Raw genomic sequence first — 19,679 nt, forward strand, 5'->3', positions numbered from 1 at the left:
CAGCCAGGTAAATCCACAAAGATGGGAAAAGATCAGCACAAAAAAGATGAAACCATCAAACACCAGAACATCTCTTCTCCTTCAAGGGATCGCAACTCTTCAACAACACAGAACACAACATGACCAGGAAAGAGTGTGACAAATTGACATAAACAGGCTTCAGAAGGTGGATAATAACAAAGTTTTCTGAGCTAAAGGAACATGTTCTAACCCAATGCAAAGAAACTAAAAGTCTTGAAAAAAGGTTAGACTAAATGCTAACTAGAATAACCAGCTTAGAGAAGAACATAAACGGCTTGATGGAGTTGAAAAACACAGCACAAGAACTACGGGAAGCAAACACAAGTTTTAATAGCTGAATCAATCAAGCAGAAGAAAGGATATCAGAGATTGAAGATCAACTCAATGAAATAAAAAGAGAAGGCAAGACAAGGGAAAAAAGAATGAAAGGAAATGAACAAAGCCTCCAAGAAATATGGGATTATGTGAAAAGACCTAATCTACGCTTGATTGGTGTACCAGAATATGATGGGGAGAATGAATCCAAGCTGGAAAACACTCTCTAGGATATTATCCAGGAGAACTTCCCAAGTCTAGCAAGGCAGTCCAATATTCAAATCCAAGAAATACAGAGAACTCCACAAAGATATTCCTCAAGAAGAGCAACTCCAAGGCATATAATCATCACATTCACTAGAGTTGAAATGAAGGAAAAAATTCTAAGGGCAGTCAGAGAGAAAGGACAGGTAACTCACAGATGGAAGCTAATCAGACTCAAAGCAGATCTCTCAGCAGACACCCTACAAGCCAGAAGAGAGCGAGGGGCCAATATTCAACATCCTTAAAGAAAAGAACTTTCAACCCAGAATCTCATATCCAACCAAACTAAGCTTCATAAGTGAAGGAGAAATAAAATCCTTTATGGACAAGCAGTTACCGAGAGATTTCATCATCACCAGACCTACCCTACAAGAGTTCCTGAAAGAAACACTAAGCATGGAAAGGAACAAGTACCAGCCACTGCAAAAGCACACCAAAGGACAAAGACCAAAAATGCAATGAAGAAAATGAGTCAACTCACGGACAAGAAAACCAGCCAGTAACAGAATGGCAGGATCGAATTCACACACAACAATATTAACATTGAATGTAAATGGCCTAAACACCCCAATCAAAAAGCATAGACTGACAAACTTGATAAAAAGTCAAGACTCATTGGTGTGCTGTATTCAGGAAACCCATCTCATATACAAAGACACACATAGACTCAAAATAAAGGAATGAAAGAAGATTTACCAATCAAATGGAGAACAAAAAAAAGCAGGGCTTGCAATCCTAGTCTCTGATAAAATGGACTTCAAACCAACAAAGATCAAAAGAGACAAAGAAGGACATTACATAATGGTAAAAGGATCAATCCAACTAGAAGAGCTAACTATCCTAAATATATACACACCCAACACAGGAGCACCCAGACACATAATGCAAGATCTTAATGACCTAAAATGAGATTTAGACTCCCAGACAATAATAGTGGGAGACTTCAACACTCCACTGTCAATATTAGATCAATGAGACAGAAAATTAACAAACACATCCAGAACTTGAATACAGAGCTGGACCAAGCAGGCCTAATAGACATATATAGAATGCTCCACCCCAAATCCACAGAATATATATTATTCTCAGCATCACATTACACTTACTCTAAAATTGACCACAAAATTGGAAGCAAATCACTCCTCAGCAAATGCAAAAGAATGGAAATCACAACAGTCTCTCAGACCACAGCACATTCAGATTAGAATTTAGGATTAAGAAACACACTCAAATCCACACAACGACTTGGAAACTGAGCAACTTGCTTCTGAGTGTTGACTAGATAAACAATGAAATGAAAGCAGAAATAAAGATGTTCTTTGAAACCAACCAGAATAAAAACACAACTTACCAGAATCTTCAGGACACCTTTAAAGCACTGTTGAGAGGGAAATTTATAGCAATAAATGTCCACATGAGAAACAAGAAAAGATCTAAAATTGACACCCTATCATCAAAATTGAAAGAGCTAGAATAGATAAAAAAAACTCAAAAGCTAGCAGAAGACAAGAAATAACTAAGATCAGAGTCTAACTGAAGGAGATAGAGACACAAAAACACCCTTCAAAAAATCAATAAATTCAGGAGCTGGCTTTTTGAAAAGATCAACAAAATACACAGACCACTAGCCAGATTAATAAAAAAGAAAAGAGAGAAGAATCAAATAGATGCAATAAAAAACAATAAAGGGAATATCACCACTGATCCCACAGAAATACAAACTACCATCAGAGATTACTAAAAACAGCTCTTTGCACATAAACCAGTAAACCAGGAAGAAATGGATAAATTCCTGGACACTTGTACTCTACTAAGACTAAACCGGGAGGAAGTTGAAACCCTGAAGAGACCAATAACAAGGGCTGAAGATGAAGCAGCAATCAATAGCCTACCAGCCAAGAAAAGTCCAGGTCCACATGGATTCACAGCTGAATTCTACCAGACGTACAAAGAGGAGTTTGCTCCATTCCTTCTGAAACTATATCAAACAATTCAAAAAGAGGGAATCATCCCTAACTCATTTTATGAGACCAACATCATCCTGATACCAAAACCAGGCAGAGACTCAACTGAAAAAGAAAACTTCAGGCCAATATCCATAATGAACATCGATGCAAAAATCTTCAATAAAATACTCACAAACCGAATGCAACAGTACATCAAAAAGCTTATTCATCAAGGTCAAGTAAGCTTCATCCTGGTGATGCAAGGCTGGTTCAACATACGCAAGTCCATAAATGTAATCCATCACATAAACAGAACCAAAGACAAAAATTATCTCAATAGATGCAGAGAAGGCCTTCAGCAATATTCAACAGACCTTCATGCTAAAAACTCTGAATAAACTAGATATTGATGGAATGTATCATAAAATGAAAAAAAAAGTACTATTTATGACAAACCTACAGCCAATATCATACTGAATGGGCAAAAGCTCAAAGAATTCCCTTTGAAATCAGGCACTAGACAAGGATGCCCTCTCTCACCACTCCTATTCAATATAGTATTAGAAGTTCTAGCCAGAGCAATCAGGCAAGAAAAAGAAATAAAAGATGTTAAATTAGAAAAGGAGGAAGTCAAGCTGTCTCTATTTGCAGATGACATGATTGTATATTTAGAAGACCCCATCATCTCAGCCTAAAATCTTCTCAAACTGATAAGCAACTTCAGCAAAGTCTCAGGATAAAAAACCAATGTGTAGAAATCACAAGCATTCCTGTATACCAATTACAGACAAACAGAGAGCCAAATCAAGAGAGAATTTCCATTCACAATTGCTACAAAGAAAATAAAACACCTAGGAATACAACTAACAGAAGAAGTAAAGGACCTCTTCAAGGAGAACTACAAACCACTGCTCAATGAAGTAAGAGAGGACACAAACAGATGGAAAAACAATCCATGCTCATGGTTAGGAAGAATCAATATCGTGAAAGTGGTCATACTGCCCAAAGTAATTTACAAATTCAACACTGTCCCTATCAAGCTACTAATGACCTTCTTCACAGAATTGGAAAAAAACACTGCAAACTTCATATGGAATCACAATAGAGCCCACATAGCCAAGGCAATCCTAAGCAAAAATAACAAAGCCAGAGGCATCACGCTACCAGACTTCAAACTATACTACAAGGCCACAGTAATCAAAGCAGCATAGTACTGGTACCAAAACAGAGATTATAGAGCAATGGAACAGAACAGAGGCCTCAGAAGCAACACCACACTTCTACAACCATCTGATCTTTGACAAACCTGACAAAAAGAAAGAACTCCATGTTTAATAAATGGTGTTGGGAAAACTGGCTAGCAATGTACAGAAAGCAGAAACTGCACCCCTTCCTGTCACCTTATACTAAAATAACTCCAGATGAATTAAATATTTAAACATAAAACCTAATACCGTAAAACCTCTCTAAGAAAATGTAGGCAAAACCATCCAGGACATAGGCACAGGCAAGGACTTCATGACCAAAACACCAAAAGCAATGGCAATAAAAGCCAGGATAGACAAATGGGATCTAATTAAACTCCAGAGCTTCTGTACAGCAAAAGAAACCATCATTAAAGAGGACTGGCAAGCAACAGAATGGGAAAAAACTTTTGCAATCTACCCATCTGACAAAGGGCTAATACTCAGAATCTACAAAGAACTAAAACAGATTTACAAGAAAAAAAAAAAAAAAGCCCATTCAAAAGTGGGCAAAGGATATGAACTGATACTTTTCAAAGAAGATATATATGAGGCTGCCAACAAACATATGAAAAAATGCTCATCATCACTGGTCATTAGAGAAATGCAAATCAAAACCACATTGAGATACCATCTCACCCCTGTTAGAATGGTGAACATTAAAGAATCTGGAGACAACAGATGCCGGAGAGGATGTGGAGAAATAGGAACACTCTTACACAGTTGATGGGAGTGTAAATTAGTTCACCTATTGTGGAAGACGGTGTTACAATTTCTCAAGGATCTAGAAATAGAAATTCCATTTGACCCAGCAATCTCATTACTGGTTATATTCCAAAAATGATAAATTGTTCTACTCTAAAGACACATGCACACATATATTCATTGCTGCCCTGTGTACAATAGCAAAGACCTGGAAACAACCCAAATGCCCATCAATGATAGACTGGACAAAGAAAGTATGGCACATATACACCATGGAATACTACACAGCCATAAAAAATGATGAGCTCGTATCCTTTGTAGGGACTTGGATGAATCTGGAAACCGGTGGGTGTTGAACAATGAGAACACGTGGACTCAGGGAGAGGAGCATCACACACTGGGGGCAGTTGGGGAGGTTAGGCAACGGACAGTGGGGGGTGGGGAGGGACAACATGGGGAGAAAGGGAGAAATGCCAGATACAGTCAAAGGGGAAATATAGGCAGCAAACCACCTGTTTGTGTATGCACCTATGCAACAACCCTGCATGACCTGCACATGTACCCCAGAACCTAAAGTAAAACAAAAATAAAAAACAAAACAAAATCATGAAATCAAAAAGTAAATTAAAGAATAATTGGAAAAAATATGGTCTACCCAAATGAGAAAAAACCAGGAAAATTATTCTGGGAATTGGCATTATGGTTCTATAGTACCCCCAAAAGATCACACTAGCCCTCCAGCAATGGATTTAAAGTAGGACAAAATCTTTGAAATACCAGATAAAGAATTCAAAACATTGATTATTAAGCTACTGAAAAAGATGCCAGAGAAAGATGAAAACAAACATAAAGAAATTTTAAAAAATTTGATATAAATTTAAAAATTTCTAAATACATGTTGGTATCTTTTGACTGTATCCCCACCCAAATCTTATCTTAAATTTTAGCTCCCATAATCCCCACATGTCATGGGAGACACTCAATGGGAGGTAACTGAATCATGGGTCAGGTTTTTTCCATGGTATTCTTGTGATAGTGAATAAGTCTCATGAGATCTAATTTTTTTTTTTCTTGAGACATAGTTTCACTCTTGTTTTCCATGCTGGGGTGCAATGGCACCATATCGGCTCACTGCAATGTCTGCCTCCCAGGCTCAATTGATTTTCCTGGCTGAATCTCTTGGGTAGCTGGGATTACAGGTGCTCACCACCATGCCTGGCTAATTTTTGTATTTTTAGTCGAGATGGGGTTTTGCCATGTTGACCAGGCTGGTCTCAAACTCCTGACCTCAGGTGATCCACCAGCATCAGCTTCCCAAAGTGCTGGGATTACAGGCGTCAGCCAGCACACCCATCAATCTGATGCTTTTATAAAGGGAAGTTCCCCTGCACACACTGTCTTGCTGCCACCATGTCAGATGTGCCTTTGCTCCTCCTTCACCTTCTGCCATGATTGTGAGTCCTCCTCAGCCATATGGAACTCTCAAATCTCATGTCCTTTTTATATTTAAAAACCAATTATGCCTTTCCAGCAGTCACCCAAAGTCTAACTCATTCCAGCATTAACTCAAAAGCCCATGTCCAAAATGTCAAATGAGACAAGGCAAGTAACTTGTGCCTATGAGCCTGTACAATCAAAAGCAAGTTAGTTACTTCCAAAAACCAATGAGAGTACAGGAATTAGATAAATGTTCCCATTTCAATTTGAAGAATTTGGTCAAAACTAAGGAGCTAGAGAGGTCCCATGAAAGTCCAAAATGCAACTGGGCAGTCATTAAATCTTAAAGCTCCAAAATCTCTTTTGACTCCTTGTCTCTTTGATATGGTAGCTCTTTGATATCTGGACTAGTGATCTTTTGTGTTTTTTTGCTTATTCTTGATTCATGTCTGAAATATTTATTTATTTATTTATTTGAGACACGGATTTTCTGTTTCTCAGGCTGGAGTAGAGTAGCACAATCATGGCTCACTGCAGCCTTCATTTCCTGGACTCAAGCCATCCTCAGCCACCCAAGTAGCTGAGACTACAGGTGTGGACCACCAAGCCAAGCTAATTTAATTAATTAATTATTATTTTCATTATTTTTTGTAGAGTTGAAGTCTGACTATGTTGCCTAGGCTGTTCTCAAACTCCTGAGTTCAAGTGATTCTCTTTGCCTTGGTCTCCCACAGTGCTAGGATTACAGTTGTGAGTCACTGCTTTTGGCCACATGGCTACAATTTTGGAATAGAGGCTATAAACCCCCTCTGTGTCTGTATATTTATGTGCCTGTAATTCATGAAGATCTTGACCTCCAATGTGAATGTGTGGTGATTTTCTACCTCCAGATGTTAATAAATTATTATATTATTTCTAACACAATAAATAAAAGCAAGTAATGTTTACCTCACGAATAAATTATAACAGAAAGCTACTTAAGTTAAATGAACCTCTATCCTGTATGGCTTACATAGATAAATAAGTGCTTATATAAATTAAATATTTTTAAAATTCCAATAAATTAAGGAAACTGAGTATTTAAGATTTTCAATGTTCCAAAAATGCATCCCTGAAGAATCCAACTTAGAAACATTTTACAAATCATAGCTTCTGCACCATCGAACCATGCTTGACAGGTGGAGCACTCCAGTGTGGTGGACCCTACAGCTGTGCACCAGTCTGCATGTTCCTTCCTTAAACTGCAGCTTCCCCTGAACCCACAGCAACCCTCCATATCAGTTTGCTGGTGCATGTTAGCACCGGTGAGTTTTGCTTTACTTGCCCTGCCATACCCTGTTCCCAACTCCCCCTTCCCCAATCCTGTGCTAATGCTGCCCAGATAACAGGTTCTTCTCCCATACCCTTAGTAATTACTCCTGCTTGCAGGGCACAGAAAAGGCACCCAGAACTGCCCTGGCCAGCAGCCTGCTCCAAACCAACATCACCTCCAGTGCAACAGCACACATAGTCTCCATCAGGGGCCCCCCACTCCTCTTTAACTGCCTTCCCTTTGTCACTGTGATGAACTCCCTCAGGGAGGCAGGCACCCCTGCATCCACTAACATTGGGCTGGAGCTACTGCACCTCAGTCCTCCCACTGCAGTAGCCTCCACACCTTGAGGAGTCAGAGAACAATGCTGGGGCCCAATACAAGTCCCCCAGAGTTAGGGCATGCAGTCCAGGAGTTGAAAGCAGAGTGTTGGCCCCATAATATCTTCCAGAAATGAAGCCAGTTGGCTAAATACACCTTACACAACAATCAAACTCTGAAGGTCATCAAATAGGATACAAATTTAAAAAGACCATCTAAAGATCAACAACCTCAAAAACTGAAGGTAAATAAATCCACAAAGATGAGAAAGAATCAATGCAAGAATGCTGAAAACTCAAAGTCAGAGTACCTTCTTTTCTCCAAATGACTGCATCATTTCTCTAGCAAGGGTTTGGAACTTGGCTGAGGTTGAGATGGCTGAAATGACAGAGGTAGAATTCAGAACAGTGATAAGAAATAAGTTCACTGAGGTACAGGAGTGCATTGTAACCCAATGCAAGGAAGTTAAAATTATGATAAAACATTGCAGGAGCTGACAGACAAAATAGCCAGTATAAAGAGGAACACAACCAACCTGATAGAACTGAAGAATACACTACAGAACTTCATAATGCAATCACAGGTATTAATGCAGAATAAACCAAGAGTAGGAAAGAGTGTCAGAGCTTGAACACTGTCTTTTTCAAATAAGCAAACAAGAATAGAGAAAAAAAGAGAGAGGATTCAAATAAACACAACTAGCTGGGCGCGGTGGCTCAAGCCTGTAATCCCAGCACTTTGGGAGGCTGAGGCGGGTGGATCACGAGGTCAAGAGATCGAGACCATCCTGGTCAACATGGTGAAACCCCGTCTCTACTAAAAATACGAAAAATTAGCTGGGCATGGTGGTGCGTGCCTGTAATCCCAGCTACTCAGGAGGCTGAGGCAGGAGAATTGCCTGAACCCAGGAGGCGGAGGTTGCGGTGAGCTGAGATCGCGCCATTGCACTCCAGCCTGGGTAACATGAGTGAAACTCCGTCTCAAAAAACAAAACAAAACAAAAAAAAACAAAAAAACAAAAACAAAAACAAAAACAAATAAACACAACTAGAAATGACAAGAGAAATATTACCACTGACACTACAGAAATGCAAACTACTTTTGAAGAATATTACAAATACCTCTATGCACATAAACTAGAAAATATAGAAGAAATGAATAAATTCCTGGACAGATAAACCTTCCTAAGATGAAACCAGAAAGAAATTGAATCCTTGGACAGATGAATAATGAGCTTTGAAATTAAGGTACTAATAGCCTACCAATAACAACAAAAAGAGAGGTCAGGACCAGACAGATTCACAGCTGAATTTTAACAGATGTACAAAGAAGACCTGGTACCATTCCTACTGATACTATTCCAAAATTTGAGGAGGAGGGACTTTTCCCTAATTCATTCCATGAGATCAGCATCATCTTGATATCAAAACCTGGAAAAGATACAAAAAACAAAAAAAAGAAAACTTCAGGCCAATATATTTGATAAATATCATTGCAAAAATTCTCAAAAGATTATTTGCAAACCACATCCAACATCACATCAAAAAGCTAATTCACCATGATCAAGTAGACCTCATCCCTCGGATGAAAAGTTGATTCAACATGCACAAATTAATATATGTGATTCATCACATAAAGAAAACTAAAGACAAAACCACATGATTATCTCAATAGATGCAGAAAAGGCCTTTCAATAAAATTCAACACCTTTTTATGTTAAAATCTCTCAATAAACTAGGTATTAAAGGAACATGCCACAAAATAATAAGAGCCATTTATGACAAATCCATTGCCAACATCACACTGAATGGGGAAAAGCTGTAAGCATTCCTCTTAAAAATCTGCACAAGACAAGGATGTCCTGTGTCAACACTCCTTCAAAATAGTATTGGAAGTTCTGGATAGGGCAATCAGGCAAAAAAAAAAAAAGAAAAAAAAATACACACAGGAGGAATTCAAACTATTTCTGTTTGCAGATGACATAACCCTATATCTAAAAAAAACCCCATAGTCTTGGCCCAAAACCTTCTCCAGCTTATAAACAACTTCAGCAAAGTTGCGTGATACATCAATGTACAAAAATCACTAACATCTCTGTACACCAACAACAGCCAAACTGAGAGCCAAATCAGGAATGAACTCCCTTTCACATTTGTCATATACACACGAAAATATCTAGTAATACAGCTAACTAAGGAAGTGAAAGATTTCTACAAGGAGAACTACAAATCACTGCTCTAAGAAATTAGAGATGACACAAACAGATGGTAAAACATTCCACGCTCATGGATAGGGAGAATCAATATTGTTAAAATGTCCATTCTGTCCAAAGAAATTTATAGATTCAGTGATACGTTTATGAATCTGCCAATTATATTCTTTACAGAACTAGAAAAGACTACTTTAAAATTCATATGGAAACAAAAAAAGCCCTAAAATCAAGGCAATCCTAAGCAAAAAGAACAAAGCTGGAGGCATCAATTTACCTGACTTCAAACTACACTACAGGGCTATAGTAACCGAAACAACATGGTACTGGTACAAAACCAGATACATAAACCAATGGAACAGAATAGAGAGCCCATAAATAAGACCACATATGTACAACCATCTGATCTTTGACAAATCTGACAAAGACAAGTAATGGGGACAGAATTCCTATTCAATAAATGGTGCAGCAATAACTGACTAGTCATATGCAGAAGACTAAAACTGGATACAAATCCAAGTTTCTATAATTTAGGTAATACTTTGGCAAACCAGAGCAGTTTAATAATTTTGCCTGTATAAAAATAGCCATGCCTTTTCTTCTGATTCATCAGTGTTAAGTATAATAAAGTATACATTATCATTCTACATGGCTGTGTTTTTCCTAGACTTATACAGGTTTACTGATAAATTAAACTAGCATTACTTAATGTTTAAGATTATAAAATATGCACATTCGCATTTAACCAAATTTAATTATTATTCTGATGAACTATATTTCAATAGTATTTATGCTTTGTAGTATGTCAGCTTCCAGATAATTTTCTAGATCTTTAGGTAACTTAAAACTTTGGAATCATACTGAATTGAGTTAATCATTGGATTCACTGGATGTCTACATTATTTCTAAATAAAATAAAACATACCCCACTAATTTGTTTATTTTTTATTTTATAGAGGTGGGTTCTCACTATGTTGCCAAGGCTGGTCTCAAATTCCTGGGCTCAAGTGATCCTCCCACCTTGGCATCTCAAAGGGCTGGAGTTACAAGTGTAAGCTATTGCACCTGACCCAAAAACTGTATCTTTAGATCATGATAATATGCTCATTCTTGCCATTTTGAACGGCTGTATGTGGGATGTGGGTGGCCTAAAAATGTTGTGTTATGAATATCCATGAATTCTCATAGTTTACTATATGCTAGTGTTTGGCAGGCAATTCTCAGTTACCCATCCCTCAGTTTTCTGTGTGAAATAGAAGCTACTTTGGTTAAAAATGATTATTAATATAAATGTTGGAGACCATATTTAAGAACAATAGTTTTAGAGGAATATAATTGTGTATATGCTTCTGTTTCTTATGGACATAATTAATATTATCCTAAAGTAGCAGTTCTCAGAGGATTTTTGTTTTGTTTTTATCTCCAAACTTCTTTATACTCTTCATGATGGTTAATATTGAGTATCAACTTGATTGGATTGAAGAGTATATTGTTCCTGGGTGTGCCTGTGAAGAAGGTGTTGCCAAGGCAGATTAACATTTGATTGACTTTGAGAGGCAGACTCACTCAATCTAGGTGGACACCATCTAATCAGTTGCCAGCATGACTAGGATAAAAGTAGACAGAGGAACGTGCAAGCACTAGACTGGCTTGAGTCTTCTGTCTTTCTCCCATGCTGGATGCTTCCATGAGCTAATTCATTCTATTGTCATTGAACAATAGACCCATGTTCTTCAAATGTGGGGCTCTTGGACTTACATCAGTGATTTTCCAGGGGCTCTTAGGCCTTCAGCCACAGACTGAAGGCAACACTATCGACTGCCTTACTTTTGAGGTTTTGTGACGTGAATTAGTTTCCGGGGTCTTAAGCTTTCAGACACCCTATTGTGGAACTTCACTTGGTAATCATGAGTCAATTCTCCTACTAAACTTTCTTTTATATATTCATCTATCTTATTAGTTCTGTCCCTTTAAAGCACCCTAACTAATACACTTTTAAATATATGAAGTCTCCGAGTAATATTGCCTTATGAGTTATTTCTTCAAATATTTACCATATTAAAAATTGAAACTAAGAGAAATTTAATTGCTTCTTTATTGATTCATTTGAGTTATCAATGATGAATGTATTGCATATTAATAACATCTTAGTAATATTATGAAATTAGTCCTGACCTTACAGACCTCCAAAATAATGTACAGTGTCTGTTCCAGAAAATGAAAGAGCATAGTGAAAGTGCAAACTTGGAAGGCAATTTTTCTTTGACTTGTTTTATAATTCCTGGGTCTGAAAAGCTATTAAATGCTTTAATATCTCAGCAAAGTTTTCTCAATTTTGATGGACTCATTTACTTGGTTTACTATGTATTGCCTGTAACCTAGATAGCAAAGATTTTCTGTCTTACTAAAATAATTCTCTGTGCTTTATGTTGATTTTATAAATTTTTATAAGACATACCATTTTATTTTAACTGTTTTTAAGTGTACAATACGAGGTCATGTTTTTTAACTATATAATTTTTTGGGGTATCCATTTCCTCAAGCATTTATTCTTTGTGTTACAAACAATCCGTTTACACTCTTTATTTTAAAATGTACAATTTTGTTATTATTGACCAAATTGTGCTTGCTTCGGTAGCCCATATACTAAGGTTGGAATGCTATAGAGAGAATTAGTGTGGTCCCTGTGCAATGATGACATGCAACTCCTTGAAGCATTGAATATTTTTAATTTAAAATCCTTTTTGAGATGGCAGAATACAAACAGCTCCAGTCTGCAGCTCCCAACTAGATCAACACAGAAGGTGGGTGATTTCTACATTTCCAACTGAGGTATCTGGCTCATCTTATTGGGACTGGTTAGACAGTGGGTGCTGCCCATGGAGGGCAAGATGAAGAAGGGTGGGGCTGTTACCACACCAGGGAAGTGCAAGGGGTCAGGGAACTCCCTCCCCTAGCCAAGGGAAGACTTGAGGGACTTTGCTGTGAGAAACTGCATTCTGGCCCAGATACTATGCTTTTCCCACGGTCTTCACAACAAGCAGACGAGGAGATTCCCTCTGGTGCCTATGCCATCAGAGCTCTGGGTTTCAAGTACAAAACTGGGTGGCCATTTGGGCAGATACTGAGCTGGTGGCAGGAGTTGTCTTATACCTCAGGAGACCCTGGAGAGCCAGCAAGATAGAACCGTTCACTTCCCTGGAAAGGGGACTGAAGCCAGGAAGCCAAGTGGTCTAGCCCAGTGGATCCCACCCCCACAGAGCCTAGCAAGCTAAGATCCACTGGCTTGAAATTCTCACTGCCTGCATGGCTGTCTGAAGTCAACCTGGGATGCTCTAGCTTGGTGGAGGGAATGGCATCTGCTATTACTGAGGCTTGAGTAGGCAGTTTCCCCTCACAGTGTAAATGAAGCTGCCAGGAAGTTTCAACTAGGCTAAGCCCACTGCAGCTTGGCAAAGTTGCTGTAGCCAGACTGCCTCTCTAGATTCCTCATCCCTGGGCAGAGCATCTCTGAAAGAAAGAGACAACATCCCCAGTCAAAGGTTTGCAGATTATACTCCCATCTCTTTGAGACAGAGCACCTGGGAAAAGGGGCAGTTGTGAGCACAGTTTCAGCAGACTTAAATGTTCCTGCCTACTGGCTCTGAAGAGAGCAGTGGATCTCCCAGCACAATGCTTGAGCTCTGCTAAGGGACAGATTTCCTCCTCAAGTGGGTCCCTGACCCCCATAGCTCCTAACTGGGAGACACCTCCCATCAGGGGTCAACAGGCACTTCATACAGGAGAGCTCTGGCTGGCATTTGGTGGGTGCCCCTCTGGAGTGAAGCTTTCAGTAGAAGGAACAGGTAGCAATCTTTGCTTTTCTGCAGCCTCTGCTGGTGAAACAGGCAAACAGGATCTGGAGTGGACCTCCAGGAAACTCTAGCAGACTTGCAGCAGAGGGGCCTGACTGTTAAAAGGAAAACTAACAAACAGAAAGGAATAGCATCAATATCAACTGAAAAGATGTCCACACAGAAACTCTATCTGAAGCTCACCAACATCAAAGACCATAGGTAGATAAATCCATGATGATGAGAAAAAAAGCAGTGCAAAAAGGCTGAAAATTTAAAAAACGAGAACACCTCTTTTCCTCCAAAGGAACACAACTCCTTGTCAGCAAGGAAACAGAGTGAATGGAGAATGAGTTTAACGAATTGACAAAAGTAGGATTCAGAAGGTGGGTAATAACAAACTCCTGCACGCTAAAGGAACATGTTCTATCCCAATGCAAGAAAGGAAACAACCTTGAAAAAAAAAGTTAGAGGAATTGCTAACTAGAAAAACCAGTGTGGAGAAGAACATAAATGACCTGATAGAGCTGAAAAACACAGCACAAGGACTTTGTGAAGCATACACAAATATCAATAGCCAACTCAATCAGGCAGAAGAAAGGATATCAGTGATTGAAGATCAACTTAATTAAATAAAGCATAAAGACAAGAGTAGAGAAAAAATAATGAAAAGAAAAAAAAAAGTTTCCAAGAAGTATGGGACTATGTCAGAAGACAAAACCTGTGCTTGGTTGGTGTACCTGAAAGTGATGAGGAGAACGGAACCAAGTTGGAAAACACACTTCAGGATATTCCCTAGCAGCACTTCCCTAACCTAGCAAGACAGGCCAACATTCAAATTCAGGAAATACAGAGAGCACCACAAAGGTACTCCTCGAGAAGAGCAACCTCAAGACATATAATTGTCAGATACACCTAGGTTAAAATGAAGAAAAAAATGTTAAGGGCAGCCAGACCCACGAAGAAAAGCCTATGAAATTAACAGTGGATCTTTTTGCAGAAACCCTACAAGCCAGAAGAGAATGGGGGCCAATATTCAACATTCTTAAAGAGAAGAATTTTCAACCCAGAATTTCATATCCAGCCAAACTAATCTTTCTAAACCAAGGAGAAATAAAATCCTTTACAGACAAGCAAATGCTGAGAGATTTTGTCACCACCAGTCCTGCCTTACCAGAGATCATTAAAAAAAAACACTAAACATGAAAATCAAACCAGTACCAGCCACTGCATAAACACACCAAATTGTAAAGACAATTGACACTATGAAGAAACTGCATCAACTAATGAACAAATAACCAGCTAGCATCATAATGACAGGATTATATTCACACATAACAATATTAACCTTAAATGTGAACAGGCTAAATGTCCCAATTAAAAGACACAGACTAGCAAATTGAATAAAGAGTCAAAAATCACCAGTGTGTTTTCCAACTTGGTTCCGTTCTCCTCATCACTTTCAGGTACACCAAGTCAAGAAATAACCAAGATCAGAGCAGAAATGAAGGAGATAGACACAGGAAAGACCCTTTGAAAGATCAATGAATCCAGGAAATGGTTTTTTGAAAACATCAATAAAATACAGAGACCGCTAGCCAGACAAAGAAAAAAGAAAAAAGAGAAGAATCAAATAGACAATAAAAAATGATAAAGGGGATATCACCATTGATCCCACAGAAATACAAACAACCATCAGAGAATACCATAAACACCTCTATGCAAATAAACTAGAAAATCTAGAGGAAATGGATAAATTCCTGGACACATACACCTTCCCAAGACTAAATCAGGAAAATGTCAAATCCCTGAATAGACCAATAACAAGTTCTGAAATTGAGGCAGTAATTAATAGCCTATCAACTAAAGAAAGCCCAGGACCAGATGAATTCAGAGCCGAATTCTACCAGAGGTAGGAAAAGGAGCTGGTACTATTTCTTTTGAAACTATTCCAAACAACAGAAGAAGAGAGACACATCCCTAACTCATTTTTATGAGGCAAGCATCATCCTGATACCAAAACCTGCTCATGGTTAGAAAGAATCAACATCATGAAATGGCAATACTACCCAAAGTAATTTATAGATTCAATGCTATTCCTATCAAACTACCATTGGTTTTCTTCACAGAATTAGAAAAAAAAAATACTTTAAATTTCATACGGAACCAGAAAAGAGCCTGAATAGCCAAGATAATTATAAGAAAAAAAAAAGCTGGAGGCATCATACTACTTGATATCAAACCAAACCTCAAGGCTACAGTAACCAAAACAGCAAAACACCATGGTACTGGTACCAAAACAAATATAGAAACAATGGAACAGAACAGAGGCCTCAGAAATAACATCCCACATCTACAAACATCTGATCTTTGACAAACCTGACAAAAACAGGCAATGGAGAAGGGATTCCCTGTTTAATAAATGGTGTTGGGAAAACTGGCTAGCCATATGCAGAAAGCTGAAACTGGATCCCTTCCTTACACCTCATACAAGAATTAACTCAAGATGGATTAAAGACAAAAACCTAATACTTCAAGCCATAAAAACTCTAGAAGAAAACCTAGGCAATACTATTCAGGACATAGGCATGAGCAAAGGCTTTATGACTCAAACACCAAAAGCAATGGCAACAAAAACCAAAATTGACATATACTACCTAATTGTTCTAAAGAGGTTCTTCACAGCAAAAGAAACTATCATTAGAGTGAACAGGCAACTTATAGAGTGGAAGAAAATTTTTGCAATCTACCCATCTGACAAAGATCTAACATCCAAAATCTACAAAGAACTTAAACAAATTTATGAGGAAAAAACACACCTCATCAAAAAGTAGGTGAAGGATAAGAATAGATACTTCTCAAAAGAAGACATTTATGTGGCTAACAAACATATCAAAAAAAAGCTCATCATCACTGGTCATTAGAGAAATGCAAATCAAAACCACAATGAGATACCATCTCACACCAGCTAGAATGGCGATCATTAAAAAGTCAGGAAACAACAGATGCTGAAGAGGATGTGGAGAAATAGAAATGCTTTTACACTCTTGGAGGGAGCGTAAATTAGGTCAAGCCTTGTGGAAGACAGTGTGTCGACTTCTCAAGGATCTAGAACCAGAAATACCATTTGACCCAGCAATCCCATTACTGGGTATATACCCAAAGAAGTATAAATCATTCTACTGTAAAGACACATGCACATATATGTTTATTGCAGCACTTCTCACAATAGCAAAAAGTTGGAACCAACCCAAATGCTCATCAATAATAGACCGGATAAAGAAAATGTGGAACATATATAACATGGCTATGCAGCCATAAAAAAGGATGAGTTCATGTCCTTTGCAGGGACATGGATGAAGCTGAAAACCATCATTCTCTGTAAGCTAACACTAGAACAGAAAACCAAATACTGCATGTTCTCACTCTTAAGTGGGAGTTGAACACATGGACACAGGTAGGGGAACATCACACACTGGGGCCTGTCAGGGGGTCAGGGACTAGGGGAGGGCTAGCATTAGGAGAAATACCTAATGTAGATGACAGGTTGATGGGTGCAGCAAAACAGTTTGGCACATATATACTTATGTAACAAACCTGCACATTCTGCTTATGTATCTCAGAACTTAAAGCATAATAATAACAACTTTTTTTGAAAAAGTTATTATTGACTATAGTCACCCTGTTGTGCTATCAAATGGTAGGTCTTATTTATCCTTTCTTTTTTTTTTTGTACCCATTAACCATCCCCATCTTCCCACAGCTCCCCAGTACCCTTCCCAGCCTCTCATAAGCACCTCTGTACTGTTTATGAGCTTAATTGTTTTGATTTTTAGATACCACAAATAAGTGAGAACATGCAATGTTTATCTTTCTGTGTCTGGATTATTTCACTTAACATAATGATCTCCAGTTCTATTCTTGTTGCAAATGACAGAATCTCATTCTTTTTTATGGCTGAATAGTGCTCCATTGTGTGCTTTATGTTGACTTTATCACATCTTTGCTTATTTTCTCATAAAGGAAGTGCTAAGGTTCCTTATAGTCATGTCTGTTCTTATTTTTAAAATTGATATTGTCACTTTCAAATAGGGAGACAAGTATTATTTCTCAGGCATCCATGATTTATCTTAAGTGTTCAAATTTCATGAACACTTTTGATTTTTGCCTTCAAAAACTGAATTCTTAAATGTAAAATAAACTAAAATAAAATGTGGGGATATGTTTTACATCTAAAACTATCCCCAACATTTTCAAGAAGGTAAACTCACAAAGGATCTGTTTCTCTCAACTTGTAAAAAGTGGAGGGCTAGAAATAATACAATTTATTTAGTATGTTACTGTTAATGAATTCTATGGGAATACTTATAAAATCAAAAAAGTTTAGATTTCCCTAAGTTTAATTTGTATGAATAAAATATTATTAATAAAGTATGGAAACTGTGTGCTTAATTGGAAGTTTCTGGAGATTTGTAAATGCTTCCACTTTTCACAATAGATTTTAATCTCAGGAAAATTGTTGAAATAGTACTTAAAAGTTATGCTGAGTTTTCTTATATTTATGATTCATGAAAGTGCTTTATCTGATGTTAGGCAACAGTATAAAGTATTATTTAAAATGTTTATTTTGTCATAATTTTACTTCTTTAATGAGAACCTAGGATCTTCTAGGCCAGTGGTTCTCAACTGGGGGTTTCACATCAGTTACCTATCGAATTTTATTATAATACAGATATTTGGGTTCTACTCACTACTTGATGCTTTACTGGTTCTCTTTACTTGATATCTTTTATTATTAATATATAAAATTGGTATATTCATATTGTTTTATATTTTATATGTATCAGGATTATAATATGCTATGTCTCAGTATTTTCTCTGCAAAAAATGTTTATCCATTTTTGTAAATCAGATGTTTCATTATATTCTTTGAAAATAGACTTAAGCGTTATCTTTGTAGACACTGTTTAAAACTTTTTGGAGTGACTTTATTGTCTCATTTTGCACACCAAGGAAACAATGATATTTCCTTGTCAGTTAGATTATTCATTATAATGTTTCATCAGATCTTTCACTCTTGAAAATTGTCAGTAATAAATTAGCCAAAGCAGCTTTAAGCCACTGTTACTTACAGATAATTATTGTTTTACTCTGATGCGTTCCTGAACATTCTGCAATCAGCTACAGTTCGGAATTCTTGTCTTCAACTAAGTAGTGTCTCAGAGCCCTAAGGACTGCGCCAGAGACTTCAAAGTGTTGATACTTCAAAGAATATTCTTGGGTACTTCTGATGACATCCTGTCAACAACTTTAAAACTATATCAGTGGGTTGAATCAAGATTTTCAGAACTCTTTAGTTGTGAAGCAGATGGGTTCATGAGAGTACAAATCCAAGATGCAGAGGAACAGGAATTAAATGGAACTGAATAAACTAATGAAGGATGATTGCAAGTCATTAGAAAAGAACTGCAAAAAAGTGGGAGAGAGTGCTTAATGCTTAATGGATAAATATAAAAGCATAGTTCTGTTTCAGGGACTGTGAGAAACAGGAGTTTTGGTAGCACTGATTTTAATGCTTATATAAGTTTCTTCAGTGCCCCTGAGGGCAAGACTAAGGAATAGGAATAGTTGAATTAATCTTAATTTTTTTCTATATTATATTTTGATTAGGATAGCCTCAGAAGAAAGAAAAAGGGGAAAGGAATCCATGGTAGCTAATGAAGGAGTGGTTGATTTCATGTACTATGAAGCCTAGTTTCATCTATTTCCCATCTCCACATCCACCTCTGATTGTTTTGAAGCAAATCTCAGAATTATATATCACATGTAAATAATTATTTATTTCTAAAAGATAAGAACTATATTTAAAATTTTTGTTGAAATTATGTTGGCTTATGTTAAATAAGCCAAAATGTCATATGACTATTACACTTAAAAATTCATCACTCCTTAAAATTACCAAATATCCAGTGTTGAATTTTCAGTTATCTCATAACTATCATAATAATCTTTTAGCAGCTGTTTGTTTGAATCAAGATCCAAATAAGGTCCTGACATTAGGATTGGTTGATA

General features: G+C 37.4%; 1 non-coding gene across 1 annotated transcript; it reads left to right on the forward strand.

Annotated features, from left to right (window-relative positions):
• The first annotated feature begins 12,396 nt into the window (after positions 1-12,396).
• Positions 12,397-12,503, forward strand: LOC116532341. The gene has a single exon (XR_004260828.1). It is a non-coding gene; the product is annotated as a U6 spliceosomal RNA (small nuclear RNA).
• Positions 12,504-19,679: the final 7,176 nt, after the last annotated feature.

The sequence above is a fragment of the Sapajus apella genome, unplaced genomic scaffold, assembly GCF_009761245.1.
Source record: "Sapajus apella isolate SASKATOON/1434 unplaced genomic scaffold, GSC_monkey_1.0 scaffold75, whole genome shotgun sequence".
NCBI classification, from domain to species: Eukaryota; Metazoa; Chordata; class Mammalia; order Primates; family Cebidae; genus Sapajus; species Sapajus apella.